Source organism: Lepus europaeus, chromosome 1 (assembly GCF_033115175.1).
Source record: "Lepus europaeus isolate LE1 chromosome 1, mLepTim1.pri, whole genome shotgun sequence".
Lineage (NCBI taxonomy): Eukaryota > Metazoa > Chordata > Mammalia > Lagomorpha > Leporidae > Lepus > Lepus europaeus.
In genome coordinates, this window is record NC_084827.1 from 25,325,063 (window position 1) to 25,349,043 (window position 23,981).

Genomic DNA, 23,981 nt, shown 5'->3' on the forward strand with positions numbered 1-23,981 from the left:
AGTGAGAGAGAGAGAGACAGAGAGAAAGGTCTGCCTTTGCCGTTGGTTCACCCTCCAATGGCCGCCACGGCCAGCGCGCTGCGGCCGGTGCACCACGCTGATCTGAAGGCAGGAGCCAGGTGCTTCTCCTGGTCTCCAATGGGGTGCAGGGCCCAAGGACTTGGGCCATCCTCCACTGCACTCCCTGGCCACAGCAGAGAGCTGGCCTGGAAGAGGGGCAACCGGGACAGAATCCGGCACTCCGACTGGGACTAGAACCCAGTATGCCGGCGCCACTAGGCAGAGGAGTAGCCTGTTGAGCCACGGCGCAGGCCCTCTATACTTTTTAAAAACACTTATTCCTAATTTTTTTTTCTAATTGTTTCTAGCATGTAGGAATATCATTTATATATATATATATATATATATACACATACAACACAGCTTGGATCTGAACTTTTGCTTAATTTATTTATTAACCTCAGTAGTATTTTTGGACTCCTTGTATTTTCTTTTCTTTTTTTTTAAAAAAACTTTTATTTAATGAATATAAATTTCCAAAGTACAGCTTATGGATTACAATGGCTTCCCCCCTTCCATAACTTCCCTCCGACCCGCAACCCTCCCCTTTCCCACTCCCTCTCCCCTTCCATTCACATCAAGATTCATTTTCAATTCTCTTCATATACAGAGGATCAGTTTAGTATATATTAAGTAAAGATTTCAACAGTTTGCCCCCACATAGCAACACAAAGTAAAAAATACTGTTGGAGTACTAGTTATAGCATTAAATCACAATGTACAGCACATTAATGACAGAGATCCTACATAATATTTTTTAAAAATTAATTAATTTTCTATGCCATTTCCAATTTAACGCCAGGGTTTTTTTTTTTTTCATTTCCAATTATCTTTATATACAGAAGATCGATTCTGTATATACTTAGTAAAGATTTCATCAGTTTGCATCCACACAGAAACACAAAGTGTAAAAATACTGTTTCAGTACTAGTTATAGCATCACTTCATATTAGACAACACATTAAGGACAGATCCCACATGGGATGTAAGTACACAGTGACTCCTGTTGCTGACTTAACAATTTGACACTCCTGTTCATGGTGTCAGTAATCTCCCTAGGCTCTAGACATGAGTTGCCAAGGCTATGGAAGCCTTTAGGGTTCGCCAACTTTGATCTTGTTCTGATAGGGTCACAGTCAAAGTGGAAGTTCTCTCCTTCCTTCAGAGAAAGGTACCTCCTTCTTTGATGGCCCCGTTCTTTCCACTGGGATCTCACTCACAGAGATCATTCATTTAGGTCTTCTTCTTCTTTTTTTTTCCCATGTTGTCTTGGCTTTCCATGTCTATAATACTCTCATGGGCTCTTCAGCCAGATCCGAATGCCTTAAGGGCTGATTCTGAGGCCAGAGTGCTGTTTAGGACATCTGCCATTCTATGAGTCTGCTGTGTATCCTGCTTCCCATGTTGGATCGTTCTCTCCCTTTTTTATTCTATCTTTTAGTATTAGCAGACACTAGTCTTATTTGTGTGGTCCCTTTGACTCTTAGACCTATCAGAGTCATCAATTATGAACTGAAATTGATCACTTTGACTAGTGAGATGGCATTGGTACATGCCACCTTGATGGGATTGTATTGGAATCCCCTGGCACATTTCAAACTCCACCATTTGGGGCAAGTCTGATTGAGCATGTCCCAAATTGTACATCTCCTCCCTCTCTTCTTCCCACTCTTGTATTTAACAGGGATCGCTTTTCAGTTAAAATTTTAACACCTAAGAATAATTGTGTGTTAATTACAGAGTTCAACCACTAGTACTAGAACAACAACTACAACAACAACAACAAAAATACTAGAAAGGATAAAGTATTACATTGTACATCAAGAGTCAGGACAAAAGCTGATCAGGTCATTGTTTCTTATAGTGTTCATTTCACTGCAACAGGTTTCCCCTTTGGTGCTCAGTTAGTTGTCACCGATCAGGGAGAACATGATATTTGTCCCTTTGGGACTGGCTTAATTCACTCAGCATGATGTTTTCCAGATTCCTCCATCTTATTGCAAATGACTGGATTTCATTGTTTCTTACTGCTGTATAGTATTCTATGGAGTACATGTCCCATAATTTCTTTATCCAGTCTACTGCTGATGGGCATTTGGGTTGGTTCCAGGTCTTAGCTATTGTGAATTGAGCTGCAATAAACATTAATGTGCAGATGGCTTTTTTATTAGCCAAATTAATTTCCTTTGGGTAAATTCCAAGGAGTGGGATGGCTGGGTTGTATGGTAGGGTTATATTCAGGTTTCTGAGGAATCTCCAGACCGACTTCCATAGTGGCTTAACCAGTTTGCATTCCCACCAACAGTGGGTTAGTGTCCCTTTTTCCCCACATCCACTCCAGCATCTGTTGTTGGTAGATTTCTGAATGTGAGCCATTCTCACCGGGGTGAGGTGAAACCTCATTGTGGTTTTGATTTGCATTTCTCTGATTGCTAGTGATCTTGAACATTTTTTTCATGTGTCTGTTGGCCATTTGGATTTCCTCTTTTGAAAAATGTCTCTTGAGGTCCTTGGCCCATCTCTTAAGTGGGTTGTTTGTTCTGTTGTTGTGGAGTTTCTTGATTTCTTTGTAGATTCTGGTTATCAACCCTTTACCTGTAGCATAGTTTGCAAATATTTTTTCTCATTCTGTCGGTTGCCTCTTCACTTTCCTGACTGTTTATTTTGAAGTACAGAAACTTCTCAATTTGATGCAATCCCAAATGTTAATTTTGGTTTTGACTGCCTGTGCTTCTGGGGTCTTTTCCAAAGAGTCTTTGCCTGTACCTATATCTTGCAGGGTTTCTCTAATGCTCTCTAATAATTTGATGGTTTCGGGTCGTAGAATTAAGTCTTTAATCCATGTTGAGTGAATTTTTGTGTAAGGTGAAAGGTAGGGGTCTTGCTTCAAGCTTCTGCACGTGGAAATCCAATTTTCCCAGCACCATTTATTGAATAGACTATCCTTATTCCAGGGATTAGTTTTGGATCTTTGATCAAATATAAGTTGGCTGTAGATGTTTGGATTGATTTCTGGGTTTCTATTCCGTTCCATTGGTCTATCCATCTGTTTCTGTACCAGTACCATGCTGTTTTGATAACAACTGCCCTGTAGTATGTCCTGAAGTCTGGTATTGTGATGCCACCGGCTTTGTTTTTGTTGCAAAAGATTGCTTTAGCTATTCGAGGTCTTCTGTGTCTCCATATGAATTTCAGCATCATTTTTTCCAGATCTGAGAAGAATGTCTTTGGTATCTTGATTGGTATTGCATTGAATGTATAAATTGCTTTTGGGAGAATAGACATTTTGAAGATATTCATTCTTCCAATCCATGAGCATGGAAGATTTTTCCCTTTTTTGGTATCCTCTTCTATTTCTTTCTTTAAGGTTTTGTAGTTTTCATTGTAGAGATCTTTAATGTCCTTGGTTAAGTTTATTCCAAGGTATTTGATTGTTTTTGTGGCTATTGTGAATGGGATTGATCTTAGAAGTTCTTCCTCAGCCTTGGCATTGCCTGTGTATACAAAGGCTGTTGATTTTTGTGCATTGATTTTATATCCTGCTACTTTGCCAAACTCTTCGATGAGTTCCAGCAGTCTCTTAGTAGAGTTCTTTGGATACCCTAAATAAAGAATCATATCATCTGCAAAGAGTGATAGTTTGAGTTCTTCCTTCCTGATTTGTATCCCTTTAATTTCTTTTTCTTGCCTAATAGCTCTGGCAAAAACTTCCCGAACTATATTGAATAGCAGTGGTGAGAGTGGGCATCCCTGTCTGGTACCAGATCTCAGCGGAAATGCTTCCAACTTTTCCCCATTCAATAGGATGTTGGCCGTGGATTTTTCAATAATTGCTTTGATTGTATTGAGGAACGTTCCTTCTATACCCAGTTTGCTTAGAGTTTTCATCATGAAGGGGTGCTGTATTTTATCAAATGCTTTCTCTGAATCTATTGAGAGAATCATATGGTTTTTCTTCTGCAGTCTGTTAATGTGGTGTATCACATTGATTGTTTTTGCGAATTTTGAACCATCCCTGCATACCAGGGATAAAGCCACTTGACTGGGTGGATGATCTTTCTGATGCGTTGTTGCATTATATTGGCCAGAATTTTATTGAGCATTTTTGCATCTATGTTCATCAGGGATATTGGTCTGTAATTCTCTTTCAATGCTGCATCTTTTTCCGGCTTAGGAATTAAGATGATGCTGGCTTCATAGAAAGAATTTGGGAGGATTTCCTCTTTTATGATTGTTCTGAATAGTTTGAGAAGAATTGGAGTTAGTTCTTCTCTAAATGTCTGGTAGAACTCAGCAGTGAATCCATTTGGTCCTGGGCTTTTCTTTGTGGGAGGGCCTTTATTACTGTTTCAATTTCTGTGTCAGTAATGGGTGTTTAGGTTTTGTATGTCTTCCTGGCTCAATTTAGGTAGGTTGTATGTGTCCAGGAATCTGTCCATTTCTGATAGATTTCCCTGTTTGCTGGCATACAAGTCCTTGTAGTAATTTCTGATGATTCTTTTTATTTCTGTGGTGTCTGTTGTTACGTTTCCATTTTCATCTCTGATTTTATTGATTTGGGTCTTTCTCTTCTTTTTTTAGTTAGTTGGGCCAATGGGGTGTCAATTTTGTTTATTTTTTCAAAAAGCCAGCTCCTCGTTTGGCTGACTTTTTGTAATTTTTTTTTTTGGATTCAATCCTGCTGATTTCTTCTTTGATTTTAATTATTTCTCTTCTCCTACTGGGTTTGGGTTTGGTTTGCTGCAGATTTTCTAGATCCTTGAGATGACTTGAAAGCTCATCTATTTGGTACCTTTCCAATTTCTTGATGTAGGCACCTATTAATATAAACTTTCTTCTTAACACTGCTTTTGTTGTATCCCATAGGTTTTGGTATGTTGTGCTGTTATCCTCATTTACTTCCAGAAAATTTTTGATTTCTCTTTTAATTTCTTCTATGACCCATTGTTCATTCAGGAGCATGTTGTTCAATCTCCATGTGTTTGCATATGCTCTAGGGATTCCTGAGTTGCTAATTTCCAATTTCATTCCTTTGTGGTCTGAGAATCTGCATGGTATGATTCTAATTCTTTTGAATTTACTGAGACTTGCTTTATGGCCTAGTATGTGGTCAATCCTAGAGAAGGTTCCATGTACTGCTGAGAAGAATGTAAATGCTTTATGTGTAGGATGAAAAGTTCTATAGATATCTGTTAGATCCATTTGGGCTATAGTGTCATTTAAATCTACTGTCTCCTTGTTGATCTTCTGTCTTGTTGATCTGTCTGTCTCTGAGAGTGGAGTATTGAAGTCCCCCAGAACTATTGTATTGGGGTCTAAGTCTCCCTGTAAGTCCCGTAACAAGTCTTTTAAATAAACTGGTGCCCTGTAATTAGGTGCATATACATTGATAATCATTATATCTTTCTGTTGAATGGATCCCTTAATCATTATATAGTGCCTCTCTTTGTCTCTCCTAACAGTTTTTGTGGTAAAGTTTATGTTGTCCGATATTAAGATGGCTACGCCCACTCTTTTTTCATTTCTGTTGGCATGGTATATCTTTTTCCAGCCTTTCACTTTCAGTCTGTATGCATCATTGTTGGAAAGATGAGTTTCTTGTAAGCAGCAAAAAGATGGGTTTTGTTCCTTAACCCAATCAGCCAATGGGTGTCTTTTAACTGGATAGTTCAGGCCATTAACATTCAATGTGACTATTGAGAAGGAGTAACTTTGCCCTGTCATTTGCCAAAGATATTTCCTAATATATGCTTTGAGCTTCCTGTGATCTTTTGCTGTGAAGTTTCCTTCCTTTACCTTCTTTCGTATTGGTGACTGTGTTTCTGTATTTTCTTCATGAATAATTATGCTGTCTGTGGATAAAGGCAAGTGGACTTGCTCTCTAATTTTTACATCTTTTACTTTCTTGCTTTATTATGTGAGCTGTCTGGCTCTGCATTACACGAGTATCAGTTGTTCATAGACAGGCTTTCTTACATGGAAGATCCTTTCTATTCCTAGTTTGCTGACTATTTTATTCATGAATCAATTTTGGACTTTTTCAAAAGCTTTCTTAAAAATCTGTTGTGGTGATTATGCATTTTTCCTTCCTTATTCTTCCAACATGATGATACATTGAGTGATTTTTGGATGTTAAAACTAATATTATTTTCTTGAGAGAAACCTCATTTGATTGTGATGTACTATGTTTTTGTATGTATTACTTTTGTTGATTTGCTAGTATTTTTTCAAGATATTTGCAACTATATTATGAAGTATTGGTCTTTGAATTTCTTTCCTTGTAATATTTTGGCATCAGGGTTGTTCTGACCTCATGAAAACATTGGTAGGAATGTAGAAATGCCATTTCTCTTTCAAAAATCTGAAAATGTTCATGAGTGAAACCATCTGGGACTGGTGTTATATGAAGAGCTTATTAATAGATTCAGATTTCTTCATAAATCCTGGGCTATTCAGATTTTGTATTCTTCTTGTGTCACTTTTTGTAAATGTATGTTCATCTGCATTGGATTTATTGGCATGAAATTGTTAATAATATTTTATTCTATTCATGTGTATATATATCATTTGTATAGTTTATTTTAAATATTAATTAGTGCTTTCTTTTGCTATTGATCAAATAATTTATCTTGTTGAGGTTTATCTTTTTATTTTTTGTGTTTTACAAAGACCAGATTTCTGAGTTAATTGACTATTTCTGTTATTTGTTGCTTATTTCATTGATTCCTCATCTTATTTTTATTAATTCCTTTCTTTTACTTATTTTGGTTGCTTTGTTTATCTTTTCCTAGCTTCTTCAATAGAAAATTAGATAATTCATTTGAAACCTTGTTTCTTTTCTCACATAGGTATTTCATGCTGTAAATTTCCTTTTAAGCAGTGATTTAGCTATAGTCAACAATTTAATATTTTGTGTATTTAATATAATTTTATTTAGTAAAAATACAAAATAGGTGCTGTTATTTTAATAACAGCTCTATATTCTAAGAAAAAAACTCAATCTCATGTCTCTTATTTGATTCTATGCAGATTATGTTCTTCAGATTCACATATAAACTGCAGGCAAATTTCTGAGAGGAAAGTTTGAGGCAGGTTTTCATTCATATGCAATTAGATATGTATGCATAATTTGACTTTGGGCATAAAAATTACTTCCTGTAAAATAATTTATGAGAGTATCACATCAGCTGAATTTATGAAGATATTAAAAACTGTTCAATTTAAGAAATAAGAGTGTTCACTCAATATAAATTTATTGTAGTAGTTTTCTCATCAATAAAATCCAAATGATGAACATTTTTAAATTTTAATATTGAAACACTCTGATTTCTCCCTTCCCCTGTGCCTATCCTGTTCTCTGAATTGTTCTGATGCTATATTGTAGGAGAGGCTAAAGGTGTATGAGAAGAGTCCATACCTATGAAAAACAACTTAATCCCAGGGAAGGCAGTTCCAATCAGGGAATAAAATAGCATCCTCTGTGCAGTGGTCTGTATTTTCCTTTTCTGGCATTATTCAGGATGGTAAACAAAGTCACACTCCACCTGTGAAGAGAAGAAATGCCAAAATCAGCATTTTTGATTTTAACAAACCAGATCAGAATCTGTACAGGTTCAGGAGAACAATAGCATCTGGGTTATTTTGTTAGTGTTCTTCAGTTTGCATTTAGTGAGCTACATTGATTACTGACTATGAGTCTTGTGTTGTTTGTGAAAACTGGGCTCCAGGAGCAAAGTATTTCTGTTTTAAATGAATCTTTCAAAATGATGTTCAGTCATTTAATTTTTTATTAACTGCTTTTCCTCCTTCTATTTTCAAGCTTTCCAGAATCACATAAATACCATCAATTTTACAGTGTGGATGAATTGGTCTTGATATTTCCATAGGTACAGTTTCAGACCCAGTGTATAGGAAATTATTAAGCAGTGGAAATTATTTCTTTGGTAGGACTTTATCTTGGACACTGTGGTTTCTATGATTGTCAGACACTCAGAGATTTAATGTCCTTGTAAAAACTATAAGGAAATGACTAAGGTTTCAGCCCTCTGCATTGTTGTCTCTGTCCATCCATCATTTCTGGCTATGAACTTGTTTTTTTATGGCTGTGGGATGGGCAGATTTTATGCCAAAGGCCATTTGGATATTTATAACATCATTTGTGGTCATATTATCAACTTAAAAATTAGCCTGCTATGAATTTATTCAATTTTGAGGAGGCCTATTTGCAGTTGCCTTGGCAGGGCTAGACAAAATTATTTTGCATGCCTTATATGGCCCTTGGGTCAGATACTCCCCACCCCTTTTAAGTTATACAAGTTTCATGTATTTCATATATAGAGACTTAGGAAAATAATGATACTTCCCTCCTTCCCACCAACGCTCCAGCCCTTCCTCCTTCCCCCATTCCCACACTTAATTTTTAGAGATTTTTCAGTTTACTTAATGACAATAAGCTTAACTCCATACTAAGTAAAATAGCTCAACAAATAGTATGAAGAAAAAGAAAACACCATTCCTCAACAGAAGAGACAAAAATGTTCATTTCACCTCAATTTATTACATTTTAAGTACTCTATTACTTACCCTTGTTCAGGGGAAACATATGATATCTCTCTTTTTGGGACTGGTTTATTTCACTAAGTATAATGATTTCCAGTTGTGTCCATTTTGTTGCAAATGACAGAATTTCATTTTTTTTTTACAACTGAGTAGTACTCCATAGTGTATATATATGGTTTCTTTATCCAGTCAACAGTTGATGGAAATCTGGGTTGATTCCATATCTTGCATATTATGAATTGTGCTGCAATGAAAGTGGAGCACATAACTCTCTCATATACTTATTTTTTTTGATTTGGGTATTCCCAGAAATGGGATGGCTGGATCATATGACAGGTCAATATTCAGATTTCTGAGGTATCTCCATACTGTCTTCCACAGTGGCTGTACCAGTTTACGTTTCCACCAGTGGTGGATTAGGGTACCTTTTCCCTCACATCCACACCAGTATTTGTTTGTTGATTTCTGTAGGAAAACCATTCTAACTGGGATGAAGTGAAACCTCATTATACTGTTTATTTGCATTTCCCTGATGGTTACTGATCCTGAGCATTTTTTCAAGTGTCTGTTGGTCATTTGAATTTCCTCTCTGAAATGCCTGTCCAAGTCCTTTGCCCATTTCTCAAATATATTTTTTGTTTTGTTGTTGGTGAATTTCTTGAGCTCTTTATAGATTCTGAATTAACCCTTTATCAGTTGCTTAGTTGGCAAATATTTTCTCCCATTCAGTCGGTTGCCTCTTCACTTTGCTGAGTGTTTCTTTTGCAGAGCAGAAGCTTCTCAGCTTAATGTAATCCTGTTTGTCAGTTGTGGCTTTGATTGCCTGTGCTTCTGAAGTCTTTTCCAAGAAGTCTTTGTCTATGTCAATGTCTTGCAGAGTTTCCCCAATATTCTCTAGTAATTTGATGGTATCAGGTTGTAGATTTAGGTCTTTGATCAATTTTGAGTGGATTTTTGTTTAAGGTGTAAGATATGGGTCTAGTTTCATACTTCTGCATGTGGAGATCCGGTTTCCCAGAACCATTTGTTAAAGAGACTGTCCTTGCTCTACAGATTGATTTTAACTCCTTTGTCAAAAATAAGTTGGTTGTAGATACATGGATTGATTTTGGAATTTCTATTTTGTTCCTTTGGTCTACACATCTTTATTTGTGCTAATACCAGGCTGTTTTAATTATAACTTCCCTGTAATATGTCTTGAAATATGGTATTGTGTTGCTTCCAGCTTTGTTTTTGTCATATAAGATTGCTTTAGCTTTTCAGGTTCTCTTGGGGTTCCATATGAATTTTAGTATTATTTTTTTCTAGATTTGAGAAGAATGTCATTGGCATTTTGATTGGGATCACATTGACTCTGTAAATTGCCTTCAGTAGTATGGAAATTTTGATGATGTTTGTTCTTCCAATAGCTGACCATGGAAGATTTTTTCCATTTTTTAATGATAAAAATTTTTAATAAAAAGCTCTATATTGGATATCAGGTTAAAATTAAAAATAGTTACTCAATAGATCATTTTTTCTTCTAGTTTTAAGAAGTGTTTCAGATTTAGAATTGCTCTTGTATATGTAATTAATAATCTAATTATAATGCTAAATGTAGCTAATAATGAAACAACATAGCTGCCTACAAATGAATTAAACTATATACTTTGTCATGCATATTTTCTTTTATCCTAGAAAAAAATTGAAGTTCTTGAGTTCTTCCTGACAACAGTAAGTTCAGTCAATGATTTACTGTAGACTGAAGGCTACACATCCACAACAGGAAGCATTTGTTTACCTAGTTGACAAATATTGAACATTTGAATTGGATCCTCCTGTGTTGATTTTTTTCTATATATTGCCAAAATAAGAAGAATTCTGAAAAAAATTAATCTGAGATCATAGCTGGTTCACCTAATAAAATCAATTTATAAAGATTGAAAACAAAAGGGAAAATGACATTTTGATGATATGAGTATTGGTTGTGACCCATAACCTAGATTTTTTTAATACTACAAAGTAATTTTTCCCTTAGGCAAGTGCTTATTGAGAATTTATTGTATGTTAGGCATTGACAGACACTGGCTGATACACTGGCAAATAGAACAATCTCATCCTCTGCTTTCCTAGTGCTCATATTGTGGGGGAAGTGGTGATGCACCCTGTAATGGCACAGCAGGAAGAACCCAGGAAGGCTCAGTCCCTCTGCTGATCTGTAGTCCTGAAATTTGTTTCTTTTTTAACTTCTTATTTTTAAAAAATATGTATTTCAGATTTACAGAAGACTTATAAGAATTGGATGCTGAGTTGTACTATGCCCTTCTGTTATAGGAATAGGTATTTCAATTTTTATTCCCAGTTTGTGCCTCTACAGAGATAAGAATTCAAAGCAGAGGCCAGCATTGTCATATAATAGGTTAAGTTTCTGCCTGTGATGTCAGAATCCCAAATTGGAGTCCTGGTTGCTCTTCTTCCCATCAATTCTGTGGTACTGTGCTTGAGAAAGCAGCAGATAATGCTTTATGCAGTTCAATATTAGAATGTGAAGATGAAGAGATTGATAAAATGCCTGAAAGTGAATTCAAAATAATGATCATAAGATTATTCAGAGGGACTGGCACGATGGCATCCTGTATAGGTGTTGATTAGAGTCCTAGCTGCTCCACTCCTAATCGTGCCCCCTGCCATTGTGCCTGGGAAAACAGGAGAGGATGGCCCAAACACTTGGGCCACTGGACCCATGAGCAAGACCTGGAAGAAGTGCCTGGATCTTGGCTTCAACTTGGGCCAGCCCTGGCCATTGCAGCCAATTGGGGAATGAACCAGTGGATGGGATATATATATATCCCTTTCTTCTGACTTACCAAGAAGTAAATAAGAAAAGATTACTCAGAAACAAAGCGATTCAAATTCATGAGATAAAGAAATCCATATACAATATGGATGAAAAATTTTACTGAGAAATAGAGATATCGAAGAGAAATCAAACTGAAATATTAGAAATGAAGAAGTCAATATGTAAAATAGAAAATAAAGTGGAAAACCTCAACAACAAACTTGGTGAGGCACAGAAAGAATGTCTGAGGTAGAAGACAAATCCTTGGAAATATTTCAGAAAAAAGAAAAAGAAAAAAATAGAAAAACTAAAAACAGTGATCAAGATTTATGGGATAATATCAAATGATCAAACATGTGTGTGTTAGGAGTTCCTGAAGGCATGGAAAAAAAGGAATGAATTAGAAGGCCTCTTCAGGGAAATATTAGCAGAAAATTTCCCTAATTTGGAGAAAGAAAGAGACATCCAGGACAGGAAGCACATACAGTTCTTAGTAGGTATGATCAGCAAAGATCTTCACCTTGACACATAATAGTGAAATTTTCAACAGTAAAAAATAAAGAAAATATTCTAAAATGTTCACAAAAAACCACAAGATTACCTTCAAAGAATCCTCAATTAGACTAACAGCTGATTTCTCATCAGAAACTCTACAGGCTAGGACAAAATGGAGACACATAGTGCAAGTCCTAAAAGAAAGAAGCTATCAACACATAATACTGCACCTTGCAAAGCTCTCATTAGTAAATTAAGGTGAAATAAAAACCTTCCAAAAAAACAGAAATTGAAAAAATTTGACACTACTTGTCCAGCTTTATAAAGGATGCTTAAGGATGTACTACATAGATCAAGGAATACCATCATCAATATGAAACTAAGTTAAGGCAGAAAGTCTCCTAGTAAAAGTACAAAGGAAATCCAAGCCAAACAATAGAAATATTTGTGGAAAATGGTGTGACAAAGTTTACTTATCAATAATAACCTTGAATGTAAATTGCCTAAATTCTCCAATTAAGAGATACTGACTGGCTAAATTGATTAAAAGGCAAGACCCATCTGTTTGCTTCCTTCAAGAAACGCACCTCACCAACAAAGGTATAGACTGAACACAAAAGTATGGAAAAAGATATTACATGTTAATGGAAGACAAAAACAAGCAGGCGTCATCATCCTAATAGCAGACAAAATAGAATTTAAAACCAAAACTGTTTAAAAAGACAAATAAGGGAATTCTGTAATGATTAAGGGTCAATTCAAAAGTGAAATGTGACTATTGTAAATGTATATGTACCCAATGCCTGGCGCCTAGCAATTTAAAACAAATGTTAATGGATTTAAAGGGAGACATGGACTCCAACACAATAATAATGGGGAACTTCAATGCCCCACTTTATTTTTTAAAAGATTTATTTTATTTATTTAAAAGGCACAGTTGCAGAAAGAGAGGGAGAAACACACAAAGAGAGATCTTCCATCTGCTGGTTCACTCCCCAAATGGCCACAGTTGCTGAGGTTGGGCCAAGCCAAAACAAGGAGCCAGGAGGTTCTTCTAATATCCCATGTGAAAAAAGCTGCCCAAACATGTGTGTCATCTTCTGCTGTTTTCCCAAGAAAACTAGCAGGGGGAGAGATCAGAAGTGGAGCAGCCAGGTCTTGAACTGGTACCCGTATGTCATGCCTGTGCCACAGGCCTTGGCTTAACTTACTACACCACAATGCCAGCCCCGACATCCTACTTTCATCAACAGGTATATCAACAAACAAAAAAATCAACAAAGAAACAACAAATACTCTGGACCAAACAGACCTAAATATCATCTATAGAACATTTAATTCCATAGTTATAAAATACACATTCTTTTCATCTGTGCATAGAACTTTCTTTATGCCATAAAACAAGTCTCAATAAATTAAAAAGCATTGAAATCCTACCATGTAACTTTTCTGACCACAGTGGAATGAAGCTGAAAATTAACAACTTAACAAATTCTATAAAATATCCAAATACATGGAGACTGTAAAACATGCTTCTGAATGAACAATGGGTCATAGAAGAAATAAAAAGGTAAGTTAAAAAAAATTCCTGGAAATGAATGATAATGAGAAAACAACATATCAAAAGTTATGAGATTCAGCAAAAACTGTCTTCACAAGGAAGTTTATAGAAGTTAGTGACAACATCAAGAAATTGGAAATAAATCAAATAAATGATCTATCAATGCAACTGAAGTTCCTAGAAAAACAACAAACCAAACCCAAAATTAGTAGGAGAAAAGAACTAATTATCTTACTGAAGAAATAAACAAATATTGACACCAAAATATGATGCAAAATTCAGTGAAATTAAATGGTTGTTTTTTGAAAACAAACAAACAAACAAAATTGATATATCTTTGGCCAAAGTAACTAAAAATAGAGGGAGAAGACCCAAATTAATAAAATCAGAGATGAAAAAGGAGATGTAACAGCAGATACTACAGAAACAAAAAGAACCACCAGGAATTACTACAAACAGCTATATGCCAAAAAAATTTAGAAAATCTAGAAGAAATGCATAGATTTCTAGACACATTCAATCTGCCAAAATTGAGTCATGAAGACTTAGAAAACTTAAATAGACCAATAAAAATGATTAAGATTGAATCTGTAATAAAGACTCTCTGGACAAAGAAGAGCTGAGGACTGACCTCAGACTTTTAAAGAAGAACTAATTTCAGTTCTTCTCAAGCTACTCAAAACAATTGAAAAGGAGGGAACACTCCTGAACTTCTATGAGGATAGCAAGCTTAATTCCAAAATCAGAAAAAGATACAACAGAGAAGGAGAACTATAGACTAATTATCCCTGATGAACATAGATGCAGAAATCCTCAAGAAAATACTAGCTAATCGAATCCAACAACACATCAGGAAATGTCATTCACTTGGAGCAAGTGGAATTTATCCTTGGTATGCACGGATTGTTCAATATATGCAAATCAATAAATGTGAGAGCACATTAACAAATTAAAGAATAAAAGCTTATGATTATCTCAATAAATGAGAAAAACATTTGATAAAACACAACAACCTTTAATGATGAAAATCTTAAGCAAAATGGGTATAGAAGGAACATTCCTCAACAAAATCCAAGCAGTATACTACAAACCCATGGCTAGCATCATATTGGATGGGGAAAAGTTGGAAGCATTTCCACTAAGATCCATAACCAGACAGGGGTGTCCACTTTCACCATTGCTATTCAACATAGTCCTGGAAGTTTGATCCAGAAAAAGAAATCAAGGGATACAAATTGAAAAGGAGGAAGACAAATTATTCCTATTTGCATATGACATGGTGCTATATTTGGGGAATGAAAACATCTCCACCCAGGGACTATTGGTACTAATAAGAGAATTTGGTAAAATGACAAGATATAAAATGAATAGACAAAAATCAGTAGCCTTTCTTCATACAAACAATGCCATGACTAAACAAGAATTTGTAAGATCAGTTCCATTCACAATGCTACAAAAAATTTTAGATACCTTGGAATAAATTTTTTTATTTGACAGATAGAGTTAGACAGTGAGAGAGAGAGACAGAGAGAAAGGTCTTCTTTCCATTGGTTCATCCCCCCAAATGACTGCTATGGCCGGAACTATGCCAATCCGAAGCCAGCAGCCAGGTGCTTCCTCCTGGTCTCCCACATGGGTGCAGGCACCCAAGCACTTGGACCATACTCCAATGCCTTCCCGGGCCACAGCAGAGAGCTGGACTGGAAGAGGAGCAGCCAGGACTAGAACCCGGTGCCCATATGGGATGCTGGCACCTCAGGCGGAGGATTATCCAAGGGAGCCACGGTGCCGGCCTCAATCTTGGAATAAATTTAACCAAGGAAGTGAAAGATCTCTACAATGAAAATTACAAAACATTGAAGAAAGAAATAGAAGACACAGAAAATGGAAAAATCCTCCATGTCTGTGGATTGGAAGAATTAATATCAAAATGATCATATTTCCAAAAGCAATTTATAGATTCTTTGTGATCTCAAACAAAATACCAAGGACTTTCTTCTCAGATCTAAAAAAAAGGATCCTAAAATTCATAGGGAAACACAAGAGACCCCAAATAAATATAGCAATCTTATACAACAAAAACAAAGCCAGTGGCATCACAACATCAGATTTCAAGACATACTGCAGGGCAGTTATAATCAAAACTTCCTGGTACTGTCACTAAAATAGACATGTAGGCCAATGGAACAGAAAGGAAACCCAGAAATTAATCCATACATCTGCAACCAATTATTCTTTGACAAATGAACTGAAATCAATCCATGGAAAAGGTACAGTCTTTTTAAGAAATGGTGCTAGGAAAATTGGATCTATACATGCAGAAGTATGTACCTTAAGTTTATACAAAAATCAACTCACAATGGTTCACAGATCTAAATCTATGACCTCATACCAACAAATTACTAAAAGAGAATACTGGGGAAACTCTGCAAGTCATTGGTCTAGGCAAAGATGTCCTGGGAAAGACCCCAGAAGCACAGGTAATCTAAGCAAAAATAGACAAATGGGATTACATCAAGTTAAGAAGCTTCTGCACTGCAAAGAAAACACAAAGGCAAGAGGTAGCCAACAGAATTGGAGAAAATATTGGCAAACTATGCAAATGATAAAGAATTAATATCCAGAATCTAAAAAGAGCTTTTAAACTCAACAACAAAACAAACAATAGAGTTAAGAAATAGAGGACATAGAGGCAGTTTTCAAAGGATGAAATATAAATGGCCAACAGACACATGAAAAAAATGCTCAGGATCACTAGCTATCAGGGAAATGCAAATCAAAACCACAGTGAGTTATCACTTCACTCCAGCTATAATGGCTGTCATTCAAAAATCAAAACATGATAAATTATGACAAGGAATTTGGAAACAGTTACCCTAATCCACTGTTGATGGGAATGTAAGCCAGAACAGCCATTAAACCATTATGGAAGACAGTATGAAGATTTATTAGCGATCTGAAAATAGATTTAATGTATGACCCACACATCCCACTCATGGAAATTTACCCCAATGAAATGAAATCAGCATATGAAAGAGTTATTTGTACCCCTATTTTTAATGTAGCTGAATTTACAATAGCTAAAATATGTAATCAACCCAGATGTCCATTAACTGATGACTAGATAAAGAAAATTGGTATGTATGTGTATACACACACATACACACCCCAAGGAAAATTACTCAGCCATTAAAAATAATGGAGTCTTGTCTTTTGGAACAAAATGAATACAACTGGAAACCATTATGTTTAATGCAATAAGCCAGTCTCAAAAATACAAATATGTGTTTTCTCTGACATATGGCAGTTAATATAGAATACCAACACATGTATAGGAATGAAATGGCCATTTGGGGATATGATTGTCATTGTTTACAATCCTGTGGAACTGAGGTCTTCTGAGGTCTTCCTACTTTTTATTTGTTAATATTATAATCAAATTGCTCTAGTATTGATTATGAAGAACTCCCATAGGTTGGTTACTTTGTCTTTATGTCATGCCCCTAAAGCTCCTCTTCCCTTCCTTTCCTTTCTCTTCTTTCCCCTTCTGCTGATCCTGCTTTATCACAGCCTTACTCTCTAGCACCACAAAAGGCTCCAAGCTCATCTTATATTTTATTGTTTGTAGCCCTAAATCAGCTATTCCTCCAGGAAATCCTGGGTCCTTTTTATTAAATAATGGTATTACTTTTTCCTTCCTTCCTTCCTTCCTTCCTTCCTTCCTTCCTTTCTTCCTTCCTTCCTTCCTTCCCTCCTTCCTTCCTTCCTTTCCTCTTCTCTCTCTCTCTTTTTCCATATATATATATATATATATATATATATATATATATCCCTCCTTTCCTTTCTTTTTTTATGTAAATGGATGTCCTGAGTAGAGTGATTTTTTAAAGATTTAGAAAGGCAGAGTTGAGAGAGAGAGAAAGAGAGAGAGAGAGAGAGAGGGAATCTTCTATTAGCTGGTTCACCCCATAGCCATAATGGCCAGGGCTGGGCCAGGTAAAAGCCAGGAGACAGGAGCTTCATCCAGATCTCTGACATGAGTGCAGGGGCTCAGGCATTTGGTCCATCTTCTGCTGCTTTCCCAGGTGCATCAGAAGGGAGCTGGATCAGAAGTGGAGCCTCCTGGACTCAAACTGGCACCCATATGGGATGCCAGTGCTACAGGTGGAGGCTTAACCCTCCGTGCCACACACAGTGCTGGACCATGAATAATGGTATTTCTAAGCCCATATCTGGGTGTAATATGTACTCATTGTTGAATGTCACTGCTTCCTGGACCTCACAGAGGACAAAACTAGAAAATATATATTTGTGTGATTATTTGTATACATACTTCTGTATTTCTGAATTTATCATTCTCTATTAAAATAATCTGAGTATATACTGATACCTAAGATTACAGTTCACTATCATGGTATTTTTGCTACCATTCCTCTTTTGTTTATTTCTAACATTTTTTCTTTGACAGACACCTAACTCTCATTGTCTACAGCACATTTACTTTTTTGTTCAAGCTTAGTATACATATAAAACAGATTCATAATTGCTAACCTATACTCCGATGAGAAATAGTTGCCAGAATACAATGCACTGATATTCTTTAGCCTTGCATAGCCAATCCAAACCATGTTTCTTGAAGCTACACATTTCAATTCTCTGCTTCCCCAACATCTTGAGCTATGGATATGTCATTAATTTGTAATACAGTTAGTCATCTGTGATAGCCTGTGTTCTCTCTCGCATTTCCCCTAACACCCTGGTTGGTTTTCTGACTTTCATACAGTAATACTTTGTGTGTACAGTTTTCAAAGTAGTGTACTTGCAGAAGACCAAAATTTAAATCTGTAGGCTGAGTAAAGAAGACTTCTCTTCCAGTGTGAATGGGCCTTACCCAGTCAATTGAGGGCCTGAATAGAACAAAAAGATTGATTCTTCCTGCCTGATCACCTTGGGTTGCCAAATTAGATGTTCCTTGCCTTTAGGTACAAACTGAGATGTCAACTCTTCTGGGTCTCAATTCTGCTTGCATGTGGCCTGGACTTATGCCATCAATGCTCCTGGGTCTCCAGCTTCCTAACACAGATCTTTGGACTGGTGAGTCTCCATAATTTTATGAGTTAATTCCTTGTTTCTCTCTCTCTCTCAACCCCTCCCTTCTCCCCACCCTTCTCTCTTGCTGTCTTTTTATTGCTCTGTATCTCTCTCTTTTATTAGAGAACACTAAGTAATACATATTTGTATCAAGAGTAAGGTGTTACTATGTGAATTAATGGTATAACTAGTACTCAAATAGTACTTTACATTTTGTGTTTCTGTGTGGGTGCAAACTGTTGAAATCTTTACCTAGTATATACTAAATTGATCTGCTGTATATAAAGATAATTGAAAATGAATCTTGATGTGAATGGGATGGGAGAGGGAGCAGGAGATGGGATGGTTGTGGGTGGGAGGGAGGTTATCGGCGAAAAAAGTCACTGTAATCCAAAAGCTGTACTTTGGAAATTTATATTTATTAAATAAAAGTTAAAGAAAAAGAGTAACATGTTTTTGTAATAAATGCCTAACAATGTAGAAGTGGCTTTGGAACAGGGCAATGGGTAGAGGCTGCAAGGGTTCTGAGGTGGAGATTGTTGTAGAAATATGGGCATTGAAATAAGAACACTGGGCCAATGTTATGGCATAATGGTTGCAGCTGCCACCTGCAATGCCAGCCTCCCATATTGGCGCCGGTTCATGTCCTGGTTTCTCCACATCCGATCCAGCTCCTTGCTAATGGTCTGGGAAAAACAGCAGAAGATAGCCCAACAGAAGATGCCACCCATGTGGGAGACCTGTATGAAGCTCCTGGCTTCCTGGCCTGATCCAGTGCTGTCTGTTGTGGCCTTCTGGTGAGTCAGACAGCAAATGGAAGAGCTCTCTCTTTCTCTCTCTCTTTTTTTTTGACAGGCAGAGTGGACAGTGAGAGAGAGAGAGACAGAGAGAAAGGTCTTCCTTTGCTATTGGTTCACCCTCCAATGGCCGCTGCGGCCAGCGCGCTGCGGCCGGCGCACCACGCTGATCCGAAGGCAGGAGCCAGGTGCTTCTCCTGGTCTCCCATGGGGTGCAGGACCCAAGGACTTGGGCCATCCTCCACTGCACTCCCTGGCCACAGCAGAGAGCTGGCCTGGAAGAGGGGCAACCGGGACAGAATCCGGCGCCCCGACTGGGACTAGAACCCGGTGTGCTGGCGCCGCAAGGTGGAGGATTAGCCTGTTGAGCCACGGCGCCGGCTCTTTCTCTCTCTCTCTCTCTCTGTAACCCTGACTTTCAAAATAAATAAATATATCATAAAAAAGTAGGTCCACTTCTTCACTGGATCCAGAAGGTGGAGCACTGAACCAAAGACAACATTTTTGAGCCTTTGGATCAAGTGGAATTTGCCTTCCTAAGTTTTGGTCTTGCTTGAAATTTGCCATTTGTTCCTTCTTTACTATTTTTGCCTTTTCTAAAAGGAATGTTTACCTAGACCTGTGCTACTATACTGTTTTGGAAGCACATAATTTCTCTGGTCTCATGGATTCACAAGTCAGTGTTTAACAAACATAAAAATTATGCAGATTTGGGGTGGGTTCTGGAGCTATGCCATTTCCACTTCCATTCTCTCTCCTCCTATCTTGTTAGTGCCTCCAGGCCTTTCACCTACATGAGTTGGCTTTTGCCATGCTCTCCTGGGAACTCTGTCTCTGGCAACCACACAGGTTGCGCTGCTCAGCTCATCTGTCCCTGTAGATGCAGGTCAGCTGCCACCAAGGGTGCTTACCTCTCCCAGCCCAACACAGTGAAGTGCTCTGAGGATGGGGTCAGTGCCTCATGCCTGCCCCTGGCTTTTTGCTGCTTCTGCCATGCAAGACTGGTACTTCTCTGTGGAGGATGCCTGGAACTGTATTCCTGAGCTGGACGGTGAGACAGCCATGTTTTCTATGATAGACACAGAGGAGAGGAAGTTGCCTTATACTGTGCTGAATATCTTCTTGATATCCTCAAAGATCAGAGGACCTACAAGTAAGGTAAGCTACAGAAGACTCTGGAATATGCTTTATTGGCATTGATGCCAAAGTGACCACTGAAGAAGTCATTAAGGAGCTGGCACAGATTGCAGGGTGACTCACTGAGGATGAGGATGAAAAGAAAAAGTAGGTGATGAAGATGCTTGGCCAACAAGGAGGCTGCACTGCTGCGTGAAGAGACTACCATAAGTGTAGAAGAACTTTTGTCACCAGGGCCCACCTCACAGCATATCTGGAGCTGGGACAGGTGAGAAACCAAGGTCCTAGGACCTCAATGTGGAGGCAGGACCTGAGAATCTATCCAGGGAAATGATTTCACAGGAAAGTGGCCCCTCAGCCAAAGTCCACACAGGACTTTTCTCTATCCTGGAGTGTGGGACAGAAAACAGGCCATGTTGGTGAGCCTGGCACTCCCACTAGTGTGGCCAGACCTTCCAGCTCTTCAGCCTCCAACAAGTGGCCTCGAATTGCTAAGTCTGGGTTCTTTGAGGACAATGAGGATGAGGTGGAGGAGCAAGAGGAAGAAGACATAAGGAATTCAGTGAGGAAGAGAATGGCTGCAGCAGTGAGGTAGCAAATGAGGAAGATGAGGATAGAACTGAGGAGGATGAAGAGGATAAAGAGAAAGAAGAGGAAGAGATGATGGTGCACGGAACAGAAGGCAAAGAGGACCCTGGCTCTGATGGTGGCACAGTAGGGGTGGTAGCTCTGACAGAAGGGGAGCAGTTGGTTGTAGCCAATGAAGGAGACTCTCAAGCTGTGGTATCCATAGCTGGCAAAGCTTCAGGCATGTCCTTTGACCACAAACCAAAGGTTGAATAAGAGCTAGCATACTTCAAGAATGCTGGTGTCAGGTTTATTACACTAGAAAGAGTCAACAGGGGCCTCCAGAGCCATTGGAGACCACTTCTACAGGAGAAACTAGAACCTGCTGCCCGAGGAACAGATGATTTCAGCCCTCCCCAGGGTGTTGATTCTCTCTGATGATTTTGAATTTGTGGTCAATGACTGTGATGGCATCTCAATAAAAGATTAGGCAGCTCGATGCAGATGAGGAGTTTCAGTTGCTGCCATCCATCATGGAGGAGCTGCTGGACCAGTGCCTGGTGCCAGACATTTCTCGGGGTGGTACAGGGTATGACAGCATGACTTGTATCATCAGTTGCTTCAAGTCACGAAACCCAACACAGCTCCAGCCAGAGTGCCAAGTGAAAATCAGAAAAAGTACTCTCTGCTGAGGGGGCTGAAGAGCATGGCAACAGTGAAATAAAGAAGGCCAGGTGGGACTAGCAGTCAACTTAGAACCTTTCTCACATACACAGTTTTCTGAGTCCTCTGGACCTGGGACTGAGTTTTGCTTTTTTCCTTTAACTTTAGCAGTGGGGGTGAGGTGTGCATGGGAGCTGGGTGTTGGAGGCTTTCTGGCCAAGGAACAAGTACGTAGGGGTCTGGAAACCCCACAGCCAAAGTGAGAGAAGATCAGGGAGGTGAGCTGTGTTGCCCTCACACTTTGCCCAAGAGGTCTTGACATACCCAGAGTCTGGTCTCATCCCATCTTGGAGACTTGGTGCACCCAGATCCAGCCCCCTCTCTGTTCCACACAAACTGCTACTTCTATTGTCTTTGTCTTTCCTGTCTACTGCTTAACAACTCACAACTTTTTCCCTCTCATTTCAGGTTGCTGTCCAATAACTTCCATCCACTGTGTCTGCTTACCTCTCTATTTGGTGGTGGATCTTGTTTTTCTCACAACTTGAACTCTTCTCACCTCTCTCTCTCTCTCTCCTCTCACCTGTCTCGTAATGAGGGAATGAGTCAGTAAATGGAAGATCATTACAAATAGGTTCTGGGCTAGTGAACAAGTGTATTTTTTCCTATTTTTCATCCTAACAAAAACAACAACAACAAAAACTACTCTACAGGTGCATATGGATTCCAACATGCTTTCACCAATAGAACCCCTACACTTTAATTAGTTAACCATGGTCCTCTTTCCAGGAGATTCCTGTTAACCAACTGACCTCTCTCATGTTACATACTAGGCCTGTATTCTTCTGTTCCACTCTCAGTGAGAATAGAGAGCCATTTTTGTAATTTTTTGGTACAATACTCTCTCACTTAACTTGTAGAAATTTCACAGCTCCCATTTTCACCAGATATTTATTCCTCATTGCCACAGATGTGATAAACATTTTGAAATGTCATTATGTAAGGACCTACCACGGAAGTCTTGTTTCATCTCATTCCCTTTAACTCCAGCATTATTGTATAAGAGGTGCCACAAGGCAGTTTTCCCCAAGGCCATGCCTGATCCCAGGGACAAAACACTGGTCACTAGCTCTAAGTCTTGACTCATGCCTCTGGTTCCTTTTTGAGTCCAGGTCACAATCAGGTCCTCTGTAAATCTCCCCATCTGGAGCTGGCTGTTCAGAAAGAATATCTACACTGACAGGAGGCTAAGTTTTTTTTCAGCACAAGTAATTTCTCAAACCTTTATTCTGCTATTTTTCATTCTAGCTATTAAAATTCATAGCAGCAAACTCGGTGAGCACTAGATCTATGTGGGTTGGAGGTAAATTTAGGCCTTAATGGAGGATGTCACTCACAAGGCAAGATAATTTAAGGATGGTCTCTTTGCATTGGAATGTTAAAGCATTACAGCAGGAAGAAAGAAATGTTGCCAGTGTAAATTTATGTATGGATATGGCTTTTGGAAAGTATCTTCAGAACCAACATATGGATCATAGAGCTCCTATATTAAGCTTGGATAATGAAAGATTGCTTATTTTTATCTCTATCTATTTTTAAAGATGAATTTATACATTTTAATGCCCTAAAGAACCAACATTTTATTTCTGTGGGAGAAGACATATATGATATCCCAATAGCTTGAAGCCAATTATTTGCTACCTAACTTAAAAGCTACAGGACAATCTTATTTGGCCCAATGGGGAAACAATATTAATATAGACAAATTCTAAACAGGGACCATCATCTGGAAAGTAAATCATTTGATGGTAGTTACACACTTTCTCCCAGCATGGTGAGAGTACTACCAAATTAATTTTGTCACATATAGGCAAAGGAGAAAATATTAATAAACATAGCAGAATATTAAGATATTTTCTCTCTGAGTGATGTGACCTATGGTTATTTTTCTTTCTATGTATTCAAGATTTAGTCCCATCCATCCCTTATAATCATGCATTAGGTAGAACCTCAAGATATTTTCCATAAAGTATCCATTTGGGGCCTACCACAGGACAATGTCATATAATTCACACTGATTTTACTTAAAACTACAAATGGCACAATAATTATAATTTGGTACAGCTACTATTGACATGGAAATAGAAAAATAAAAATTAAGTGACTTGAATATAACAGGTGCTTATTTTTCCTTCATCTAAAAATTCCAAGACAGGCAATCTAAGACTGGAAT

At 37.9% G+C, this 23,981-nt stretch overlaps 1 pseudogene; it reads left to right on the forward strand.

Annotated features, from left to right (window-relative positions):
- LOC133762288 (protein phosphatase 1G-like) overlaps positions 1-21,829 on the forward strand; it is a 36,733-nt pseudogene extending 14,904 nt beyond the window's left edge.
- Positions 21,830-23,981: the final 2,152 nt, after the last annotated feature.